We start from the raw sequence: 12,561 nt of genomic DNA, 5'->3' as shown, positions 1-12,561 counted from the left end.
ACTGCCCCCCCCCCCAACAAAAACTTCTCCCCGCGAATACTCCCGCTTTTTTGCGGCCTCTTTGGCACGCCCGGCACCCGTTTCTTTGCCAACCGTCCTTGACGGTTGAGCAACCGTTCTGTTTGCGGAGGCCACGTTGGCACTCCCGCAACAACTCCCGCTCCCTCCCACGATTTCCCCTTCATGACGCGGCGACGCTGTACGCGCAACCGCTTTCTCGGTGGTGGCCACGATGGCACTCCCACCACAACACCCGCTCCCTCCCTCGACACCCCCTACGTTACGCGGCGACCCAGCTCGCGTAACCGCCTTCTCAGCGGAGGCCACGTTGGCACTCCCGCCACAACTCCCGCTCCCTCCCTTAATGCCCACTACGTTACGCGGCGACCCAGCACGCGCAACCACCTTCTCGACGGAGGCCACGATGGCACTCCCGCCACAACTCTCGCTTCCCGCTTCGCTTCCGTCATCATGACGCGCCTTACTCCGCGGTGGCGACCTTACCGTCGTTCCCGACGTGGAGTCATCCACGACTGTGGAAGCGGCGGATTCTCCGCTTCCAGCGAGGGCCTTCGTCCTCCTCTTCCGTCCAGGAGGCATCTCGCTTCCCAACTAACCCTTCAGTCGGACTGATCCGCTGGCGTCTCCCTGCGGGGAGGGAGATAAGAATATTCCCGCGGTAAGGCATGCCTGTCGTATGAGGCGACTAAAATCCAAATGCACTATGTCCGACATTCGCATGTCTGGTTTATTGAATGTCGGCATGGTGAGAGATGTCAGAAAAGTGCTATATTGAAATACTATCAAATTCATTGAATGGGTTTGCGATTATATAACAAACACAAAAATGAAAGGGATAACAAAAAAATCATACAGTCGGGTTCTTAAGATTTCCTCGGAATTTTTGGGGGCTCGACTGGCAGTAGCTTAAGCGCAAGCTTGGGCTACAGGTCACACCAAAGACTAAAACATGGTACCACGGGGAGCAGCCGCCCCTGAAGTTCGCTTCAGTCTGCTCATTGGGTCTTGGCCCTTTGGGGAGATTCGTGGTGGCTGTGGTTTACACCTAAATGCAGGAAGGGCAATTGTCCAATGTGGAGTCGCACTGCGGCCGGGTGCCGGACCCAGAGTACGGCAGAGGTTTTAGATGGGCCTCGAACCCGACCAAGGTGGCTAGGGTGTTTCCTTTGGTTTTCACCCGAACCGATTGGAACCAAAGTGTATGTGTGTGGGGCGGCACTCATACCCTGGTTTCTTCCAGAGTGTAGTGTTGTGCATGCACTTACGCTTTGGGGCGCTGATCAACGCATTAATTTGATCTATGTGCTACTAGCAATAGATAGCACCGTGGATTTGAGCCTTCGCAGGCAGATACCCACGTAAATCACATTGACAGTTGATCCGCTGGCGTACCACTAGCGTAGACGGTTCACGGACAGAAAGACTCTGGAGCAACTGCTCTCCAGGTACGTGCGTCTGAACGCGCTGAAAAGTGCAACCCACGCAAGGGCCCGCTCAATAACAACGACCACCCAAGCGGTCGATTATGGCGTGCTCGCGGTGGCACAGCCCGCAACCCCAACCAGTGGTCGGACTAAGGCCACTCAATTGGCCGCCGGCCGGACAAAGTCCCCGTAACGGTCCGAGAGTCGACCGATGTGGCGCTGTACCGAATCGCACCGTGGGCTTAAACGGTAACGCTGTTACGACCGTAGGTCCTTACAGGAGTCGCAATCTCCAACGCTGGACAGACGCTTGCACCCTTAGGGCAATCCTGTCCAGACTCCTCTGACACCGAACCACTAACCGCCAGATGCTCAGCACAGAACTACTGGCAGGCAGTTCAGTCAGCAAGAGTACCAACAACACGGAGCTACACTGGAACCGTGCGAAGCTTCCGCCAATAACAACAACGTGGATGACCACGTTGTCCGTATAAACAATAGTAATAATTAAATTACTTACCGCAAGTTGGTACACAAAAATTGCACAAAATTGCGCAAAAATGTGTAACCGCACGAAACACTCGCGGTCCCCGACCTTCACAACACGCGATCGCACAAACAATTTCACCGCAAGCTAAACACACGCGCCAGGCAATAACGGTGCCTGCAAAACTGCGTAAACAAACGACCGCACAAAATGGAATCGAAAAAAAAATCACCGAAAAATACACTAAGAAAATATCGCAACGATGCGCACGCACGTCAATCCGCGTCGACAATCAACTAACGAATGACGTCACTGTTGACAGTCATAACTTTGAAGTTGTAGATAATTTCGTTTATCTTGGAACCAGCATCAACACCAACAACAACGTCAGCCTCTAAATCCAACGCAGAATATCGCTTGCCAACAGGTGCTACTTCGAACTAATTAGTCAATTGAGAAGTAAAGTCTTCTCTCGACGAACAAAAACAAAATTCTATTAGTGGCCCATTTTTCCTGTCATGCTATATGGCGCAGAGGCATGGACGATGACAAGAAAGAGAAAGGTTCTGCGAAAGATTTATGGTCCTTTGCGCATTGTCAGCGAATTAAAATACAGCGGCTACGCTGGCTAGGTCATGTTGTCGGAATGGACGAAGACACTCCAGTTCTGAAAGTATTCGCCCAGTACCCGCCGGGGGAAGCAGAGGAAGTGGAAGACCTCCACTCCGTTGGAAAGACCAGGTGCAGAAGGACCTGGCTTCGCTTGGAATCTCCAATAGGCGCCATCTTTCGAAAAGAAGAACTATTGTTAACTCGGATATAACCGCGAAAGCGTTTTCTACGCCAGTTAAGAAAACGAAAAATAAGAAGAAGTTGTGCCAATTCTTGAAAATTACTGGTCAATATACCATTTAACAAATTTATCATTATTTGTAAATATAATAGAAAAATATAAATCCAACGAAGGAAAAAAAGGTGTAGACTTTGAAATGGAAATAATAGAAACATTATTAAGACAATTAAAAATTTACAATAACAAAAAATTAAGTACGATATGGATTTTAGGTACAACTGACCATGATGATTTTATGAAAATTACAAACAAAGTAAATGATTTAATAGAAAATAATAATAAACAATTAAAAACTAACTCTTAAATATTTAAAACAGTCACAGAATTTACGCAAATAATAAAACAAGGCAGCTCAAACGAAAAGACTATTTTAAGACAAACAAACAAACTATTAATTACTGAACTTGACAATACAATACAGACTATTATATATTCAAAACTGGAAATTTTGAATCACTTAATTTTATATATGGCAGAAATCAAACTGATGGTTCAGAATGATTACTGATGTTTCAGAATTTAAAATTGATCAAAAATAATCTAATAATAGTATATATTAAATATCAAAAATACAAGGTATTTGTAAGTTATTTAAAGCAATAACCGTTTCATAAAAAGATGAAAAATTACTTCTGGAAAGTGAAACAATAAAATGCGAAACTAAATTTTATTTAGTCCAATTGTGCAAAAAAGAGTTAAATTATGCATTTTGTATGATAAAAATAAATAATACTTGTTTATCAGACATGTCAAATAAACATGCTAATTATACAAAGATAATTGAAGCAAATAAAGTAATAAATATTTTAAAAAGCGTTGTTATAATATTTTCCTGAAGAACAACAAAGCGGCGGGACCGATGGATTACCGGCCGAACTATTCAAACGGCGAAATGGTCGCACGAAAGCAGGCCAAACGTTTGGAATTTAAGCGTGCTTTGCCCGATCTACAAAAAGGGAGACCCCACAATCTGCGCCAACTACCGTGGGATAAGCCTCCTTAATATCGCGTATAAGGTTCTATCGAGCGTATTGTGGGAAATATTAAAGCCCACAGTCAAAAAACTGATTGGACCTTATCAGTGTGGCTTTAGGCCTGGAAAATTAACAACCGACCAGACATTCACAATGCGACAAATTTTGGAAAAGACCCTTGAAAGGAGAATCCACACACACCATCCCTTCGTCGATTTCAAAGCTGCTGTCGACGGCACGAAAAGGAGCTGCCTTTATGCCGCGATGTTTGAATTTGGTATTTGACCTCTCCGAGGCGTTCGACACCAAACGAGGTTTCAGACAACGGGTCTTCCTATCGTGCGAATACTGCAATCTGCTGCTGAAGAAAATAATTCGAGCTGCAGAACTTTTTCTTATAAAAGATTGTACAACTACTGACGTATGCCGATGATATTGATATCCACGTCACTGTTGACAGTCATAACTTTGAAGTTGTATGTAATTTCGTCTATTTGGAACCAGCATCAACATCAACAACAACGTCAGTCTCGAAATCGAACGTAGAATATCATAACAGGTGCTTCTTCGGACTAAGTAGGCAATTAAGAAGTAAAGTCCTCTCTCGAGAAACAAAAACAAAAATTCTATAAGTCACTCATTATTCTTGTCAGGCTATATGGTGCAGAGGCATGGACGATGCCAACGTCTGATGAGTCGACGATAGAAGTTTCCGAGAGAAAGGTTCTGCGAAAGATTTATGGTCCTTTGCGCGTTTGCCATGGCGAATATCGTTTCCGATGGAACGATGAGCTGTACGAGATATATGACGACATTGACATAGTGCAGCGAATTAAAAGACATGTCTTTCGAATGGACGAAAACACTCCAGCTCTGAGTGTATTCGACGCAGTACCCCCCTGGGGAAGCAGAGGAAGAGGAAGACCTCCACTCCGTTGGAAGAACCAGGTATAGAAGGATTTGGCTTCGCATGGAATCTCCAATTGGCGCCACCTTGCGAAAAGAAGAAACTACTGACGCGCTGTTGTTAACTTGGTTATAACCGGGTAAGCGGTTTCCACGCCAGTAAAGAAGAATATTCCTTAAATAATTAAACAGTACAATAAAATAACACCGATTGTTTTAGTAATAGAAAATTACTATTAAAAAAAAAACAAATAAAAACGAGTTGATCAAAATAAACAAAAATATATATTAGCACATACATATGTATACAATTGTATGTAGCAATACATCTATCCAAAGTCTACATTGGCAAATAGTCAGCAACACCCCTTGTTCTTTGTCAAACAAAAACAAGCAGGATTGCACAAAACAGTATATCATCTTCCTTGCACATATATTATGTACATGTACATGAGCACAAATAACACAGGTCTGCAATGAAAAAGCTATTTGGATTTTTTCAACTGATTCATAGGTATTTCTGAAAACTATGAAAACATTGAACAAATTCCAGAACGTCAGATTTTTTTGCAAAACGCAAATTTCATTTTAAAAAATGTTTTTTTTCGGGCTAACTTGAAGCCATAAATAAATAGGTGCATTTTTGTTTTGATTACTGTTCGAGGAAAATTAACAATCATAAACATGTTATAACCTGAACGTACGCGCTCCGATAGTATTGAAAGTGGTATGGTAACGTATTAACTCGTCGTTGTTTTATAGATCTTCAAAATAATGCCATGTCGTCTGTGCGGAGTTGTGCATTCGACTGACAATTTGTGTTATATTTTTGGCGAATATGTGATATTAAAGCAACAACTTAATATTATGGACTTTGTAAAAAAAGTATACTTCGCGTATTTTGGCTTAAAACTTGGAGATCGGGATAAAGTTTGGGAACCTCCTAAAGTCTGCGAACGATGTGTTGAAAACCTTCGAAATTGGCAGAACAACCATATTAGTGACGGTTACTTTTGTTTGTATAATGTTGTATAGTTCAAAACGGAATCACTCAATTTCATATCATAATTTGCAATCAGCTATTCCTCATTGGACCGAAATTCCAAGTTCTGACGAAGACGGTGCGGTTTAACCCAATGACAAGTCAAGTTTTGAATTTGAGGATGACATCAGTTCGAACTGTTTTCCCAGGGAGAGCTAAATGATTTGGTGAGAGACTTGAATCTTCCCAAAAACGGTGCTGCGTTGCTTGTACAGTATAATGGCTAGAAATCAAAAACCCACTTTAACCGGGTATGTCTTCCTCCTGGACAAGATATCGTGAGAAGTAGTTCACTTCCTACTTTGCCAAAGAGGATGAATTGGTTTATTTTACCAATTTTACCACCACAACTGGTGACCTCGACGTGATCAATTGTTTTACCTCGATTCATTAAACTAATTTTAAATTTCGCTAACTATTTCGGCTACAGTGCATCTCGTTTATTAAAATAAATTACGCCAACACTTTTCAACTATACAATACCACTACATTACACTTCTTCACACCTTAACGCAATGGCCGCCGCAGAAGTGAAAGATCTTCTTTTGAACGTTCCCACAGAAACGCCGTATACTCGCCTGAAAGGGACACTGGTCGAACGCCTTACGCTCTTTCGAGAAGCAAGACTACAACAGCTTTTCCATTGAGAGACGTTGTGTTATAGAAAACCCTCGCAATTCAAAAGCCTCGCCAACACCGTTCAGGACAACATTCTTCGAACTAAGTGGCTCAGCAGACTTCCGATATCAATGCAGTTTATACTTGCATCCCAAGCGGATAGGAGCTTCGATAAACTCGCGTCTCTGGCAGACAAAATACATGACCAACAACAACATCAGCAGTCGAATCTCGCATTTCCCATCTCGAAGCTTCGATTAACGAGCTAGCTTCCAGTTTTAAGCGGCAGCTCATATCTCGTTCCCGTTCCCGTCAGCATTTTCGTTCGCGCACATCTTCACCAGCATCTAACAACCACACGTGCTGGTATCATCAAAATTTCGGCAATAGATCGAAACATTGCCGACCGTCTTGCTCATTTCAGGGAAACCTACCGTCAGACCGTTAGTAGCGGTTAACGGCTCCTCATTCGAATCAAATCGCCTTTTCATAACAGATCGCGCGACTAATATCCAATTCCTGGTGGATACTGGCTCTCTGCACTTTTCCTAAATCTCTCGCACCCTAGCCGTCCGAACGTGTCAACAATAATCTCACAGCAGCAAATGGATCTACGATTAATACGTATAGTTGCATAATTCTATCACTAAATTTTGGCCTCAGACGAAATTTTACATGGCGCCACCACGAAGCATAACGAAACTTATTATTGGCTCATTTCGGCATATTACCTGATCTCAAGAATAGCTGCCTTATCGACTCGATAGCTGGATTAAAAGCCGCATGTAGGCTTCAGTAGCCAACATTATTTCGGAAATTAAAGTACTGCCCGTCGACTCTATATGGGCAGATACACTAAAGGAGTTTCCTAACCTGACAAAGCTCAAAGGAATCTGTCATCCAATAAAACATACCACACAGCACCACAAATCTACTACACCGGGTCCTCCTGTTTCTTTTAAGGCCCGAAATCTTGTTCCCGACAAACTTAAAATCGCCAAGACAGAGTTCGACAAAAGGTTACAGCTAGGAATCGCTCAACGTTCGAAAAGCTCCTGGTCATCTCCGCTCCACCTAGTTCCAAAAAAGTCTGGCGAAGATTATCGACGACTTAAAGCCCGTACATTGCTAGAGCGCTATCCCGTTCATGTTCTCGAAGACTTTACTGCCAATCTAACCAACAAAACAGTATTTTAAACAATTGATCTAGTACGCGCTTTTAATCAAATATCTCTTTTCAAAGAAGATGTTGACAAAACTGCAATTATAACACCGTTTGGTCTTTTCGAATTTCCGTTTATGACGTTTATATATTCCCATACATAGACGACATCCTAATCGCTTCCAAAAATGTTACGCAACACCACAGTCATCTTCGCTTACTTTTCGAACGACTCACCTTAGTAAATTTTTTCGGACATCGCATTTCAGCCAAAGGAATCTTACCTATTTCTGATAAAGAGATAGTTATACTATACAAAACCGAAAACTGTGGGATAATAAATTTTTATCGTAAATTCCTTAAAAACGCTGCCTAATTACAGGCACACTTGCACGAATACATTCAAGGGACTTCAATAAAAGGTTCTCACCCGGCCCTCTAGACACCAGAAAGAAATCCAGCCTTCATTCAATGCAAAGGATTGCTACGTAAAGCAACAATATTTGCATAATCTGATAAAACGCTCCCTTGGGTAATATTTACTGATGCCTCAGAATATGCTATCGGCACTGAGAACCATTGGCCTTCTTCAGCCAAAAGCTTCAACCTATTCTTAGGAAACACTGTCTTTACGACCACGAGCTTCACGATATCTTCGCAGCTTTACGAAAATTTCGTTAAATTTTCGAAGCACGACACATCACGATATTCACGGATCACAAACCTTTACTACACGCTTTTTCTCAGGACCCCTATCGAACGACACCCTGGCAATTTCACCGCCTGGATTTCATCAGCCAGTTTACAGCCAATATCCAACATAAAGCCGGAAAAGACAACATCGTCGCAGACGCTCTTTCTCGTATCGAAGTAATTTCAATAGCAGTATCTTCAAACAAACTTGCTCAAGCACAAGATGAGGACGAGGAACTTCAGCACAGAATACAAAGGAAACGGCAAGATTCACTAAACTTGCGACCAGTCTACATTCCAGACTGCAGTAAACCAATTTATTGCGACGTTTCTACCGACATTATTCGTTCATACGTTCCCACCGCGCTGAGGAAGAAAATATTCGACGCTCTCCACAGCATTAGTCATCCCGGAGGACGAGCCTCTGCCAAATTGTTAACGCAACAATACGTTTAAACATATCAACGTGGACATCATTGGTTCATACGTACCTTTAAGGGGGTGTCGCTACTGTTTGACAACCATCGCTCGATTCACCACGTTTCCAGAGGCAATTCCCATTGATAGTATCGACGCCGAATGTGTTGCCGGCACACTTTTTGCAGGATGGATATGCCGTTATGGTGTACCGTTACGAATCACAAAGGACCAAGCAACACAGTTCAAGAGCCAACTCTTTAATGCTCTCGCTTGTCTCCTTGGCAGTAAACATATAAATACCACCACTTTCCATCCGCAGTCGAATGAAATGGAGGAACGTCTTCACCGTTACTTGAAGGATGCCATTCGTTGTCACGAAAACAGTTCATGGGTCGACATGTTGCCCATCGTTCTGCTTGAAATTGGCTCCGCTTGGAAGGAAGATCTTGGCACAACTCCTGCTGATCTCGTTTATGGAGCTCCAATTCGTTTACCAGGTGAATTCCTAGCGCTTTCGCCACGATCTGATTTGCCACCATCCAATATAGTATTACGTTTGAGAAATTACTTCGCAGACTTTGCACCTCAACCCGTCGTTCGACATGGCCAGAGGAAAACATTGATTTTTAAAGAATTATCGACATGTTCACACGTTTTTTTTCGTCGCGACCCTCCACATCACGCATTCACTTCACCATATGAAGGATCTCACCGAGTCATTTCAAGGCATGAAAAATATTTTATCGTAAACATCAGAGGCGAAAACACTACAGTTTCGATCGACCGACTAAAGCTTGTTTATCTAGTTTCCGATGATAAATTCAACGATAGTGATCAGAACAACAACGATGACAACAATACTACGCTTACTACATTAACTTCACCAGAGTCATCTGAACCTGGGACATCTCGATTTTCGTCGCCATCGTACCGCCCATCTGAATCCGATTCCATCTTATCAACACCGTTACCCAAGAGGCACGTTAGATTCCGCTGAACTACTAATCATTTTCCTAGTAAATTATCAATAATTTTGATAACATTCTCCAAAAAGGGGAGTACTTGTGGCACGAGCCACAGTATATTATATTATTATATTTCAACTTTTAATAGAACATGGCAAGATCATATCAGCAAGTCAGCTGCGTCTTGCTTACAAGGAACACTGAAACGAATACGACACAAAACGGAACAAGGAATACATAGTTAACCGTTAGGCTTGAGGACGCCCGTGTCCATTGCTATATAGGACTAGACATCAATTCTCTTCTTAAATAAAACAAATAAGTTTTGTTACGCAATTATAAATACTAAAAGTTTTTTCATTTTTAATCTGAAAATATCAAGCGTTTTTGAGATGCGAAGTTATATACTTGGGAATACGCGAATAAATTTAAAGCCTGATTGCCTATCACGAAAATGGTAATATTCGAAAAATTAAAAAGCAGGTCCGATCGTCAACGTTTAAATTACAAAATTATTTATTCCGCTCAATCGATCTGATTTGCCTAAACTTAAATTACCGGCTTAAAAGTAGTTGTATTATAAATATGTATTGAATATAGGGGTAAGTACCACTTTGGCGCATAGATAGAGATATTAAGGTAAGTAATAGATTAAAGTAAACAAGTGCGGGTGGGAATGCTCGCAGGGAGCACGCTGTTAACAGATGCGCTGGTGTTAACGCCTCGCCGTCGTTGGGATCCTGGCTCAGAGGTGATAGGGGCCGAGAATTGAATATGGCCTCCACTTCGGCCAACAGTGTTGGTAACTCCTGTTCTGTGAGCAGCACGTTGCCGATTGCGCGAACAATTAGATGTTTGGCGGACTTCAGCGCGGCCTCCCATAATTCGCCGAAGTGCGGCGTCCGCGGTGGTGTAAAGAAAACGCCTCTTTCAGACCGCGTAGCTTGCAGTCGGCGCCGACGAAGTTGGTTGCGTTATAGCTGAACATCTTCTGGAGTGACCATTGAACCTGTTTAGGGCGAAAATAAATGAATTAGTTGACAAGTGTGAAACTATTTATAAATGTACCTACTGCTTTATAAGGAAAACAAACTAAAACTGCAACATAGTATATGTTTTTACGGGTGCTAGACCACGTAATTTTAAAGTTGTGTATATCGGACAACAAAAATCTAAGTCTAAGAAGGGGCCGTAGTACTCGAAGCTCTTGGACTGGCAAATTTCCCATTATTTGGTTTTGGGACTTCGGCTTGTAATGAAAACTATGTATGCAGTTTCATACGGTTCTACAGTAACCTTTTTGGTCATTAATTAGCCATATGCGTTCTCGAAGAAGCGCAACCAACGATTTAACCCCAGCGTTTCGAAGGTGCAAGAACCGTAAATAGGTCATAACGAATTGCGAACTTTTAATTAATAATAACGGAAATTTGGTATCTATGGGAAAGGCACATTTAATAAGCGACCTCCTAAACGGGTTGAGTTTTTGCAAGTTTGCGGGAAGGGTGGTACCTTTATGCAATTTTTGAATAACATCCTAAAATTCTGAATGTATAACCACGTGTGCAATTAAAAAAAAAATCTAGTTTAACTCATCTGATGTCAGATCCTGTCCAATGACGGATTTTCTTGGGCGTGGTTATTAGTTGGCCATAATGCAGGGTCTTCTAGGAGGAACTGTGGACCGCCAAACCATATCGAATTAATAAATTCGTCCATTTTACAACCCCAAAACACTTGATCCGCATAATTTTGTTTTGTTGGCATATGCCGCCAATGCACTTTGTTTGCAATGAAGGTTTGTAATGACGAAGGATGCGCTTTTATCCAATGTAAAACTACTTCAGAGTCTGTCCAAAAGACAATTTCTTTCGAAATGTCGGTTCAACATAGGCGCTACTCTTTACCATAATTTCGAAAGAAGATTTGCTGCCGATTTGCAGTAAGCAGCACATATTTAATACCACTAGCAGATTGGCTTCGAATTAATATATGCAGCATCCATACACCCTTATTGAGGCGTCGGTGAAGCCATGTATGTGGCGGATGGCACTCGACTCAACGTTTACGTAACGAGAAATGTTAATATATGAGAGCTGAATTAGCTTGGCCTTAAAATTCTGCCAGCTTGTGTCAAGACGCAATGGAATAGTATGTTATCTTTTATAATTCAATGTATAAGTTAAGGTATCATCTTTGGATGATTGATTTTGCTACCCATTTTCGTATGCTGGGTTATGTTGGAAATCGCTTTTGACTGATCTATTTTGTTCTCCATTTTCTTATTCCTGGAATAACGTAAGAATTTTTACGCTTTGCTGTCAAACGCAAGAACCGTGCATCAACCACAAAGTAAATAGTGATGATGACGTTCACATTCCTGGAATTCCAGCACATTAAATGCATAACGGTACTAATAATGTGGAAAAATACTGACGCTAGTTGTTGAATCATGACAGCGTCAGAAGCTTACGAGCAAATGCAAAATCATTGTACCGATCATTATGAAAGTGCCAATAAGCAAGAGGAGTTGAATCCTCATAAACTTAAAAGTTGTATTTATCTATCTTCAGTTGTATTCATCTATCTTTATAAATATTAAGTAAATAATAATTCCGATTGAAAACACGAAAATATAATTGGCGCCCAACTCGCAGCAAATAAAAAAAACCAAAGGACCATAGAATCCTGAAGCTGTATTACCGAAAAGGACCATAAAATCCTGATTAACTGTAGCACCCGGAGTATTATATAATCTTCATAAGCTGTCCAACTCAATGCAGATATCTAATATAGGATAGCGGTGATTTTTTAAAATACGTTTAAAGTGGACTTAAGTAAAATATGAAATTATAATTGATAATTAAACTGTGAAAAAGTTTGAAAATATTCCGAAAAAACACGTGTTCATAGCTTAACACATTGTCGGAATTTAAAGTTAAAATTTTGCTACATTTTCTGTAAAAATTGGTGACAGAAAATATTTACTCTTTTTT

The sequence above is a fragment of the Bactrocera tryoni genome, unplaced genomic scaffold, assembly GCF_016617805.1.
Source record: "Bactrocera tryoni isolate S06 unplaced genomic scaffold, CSIRO_BtryS06_freeze2 scaffold_25, whole genome shotgun sequence".
Lineage (NCBI taxonomy): Eukaryota > Metazoa > Arthropoda > Insecta > Diptera > Tephritidae > Bactrocera > Bactrocera tryoni.
The sequence above is the reverse complement of the archived record's forward strand: the minus strand, read 5'-3'. Positions refer to the sequence as shown.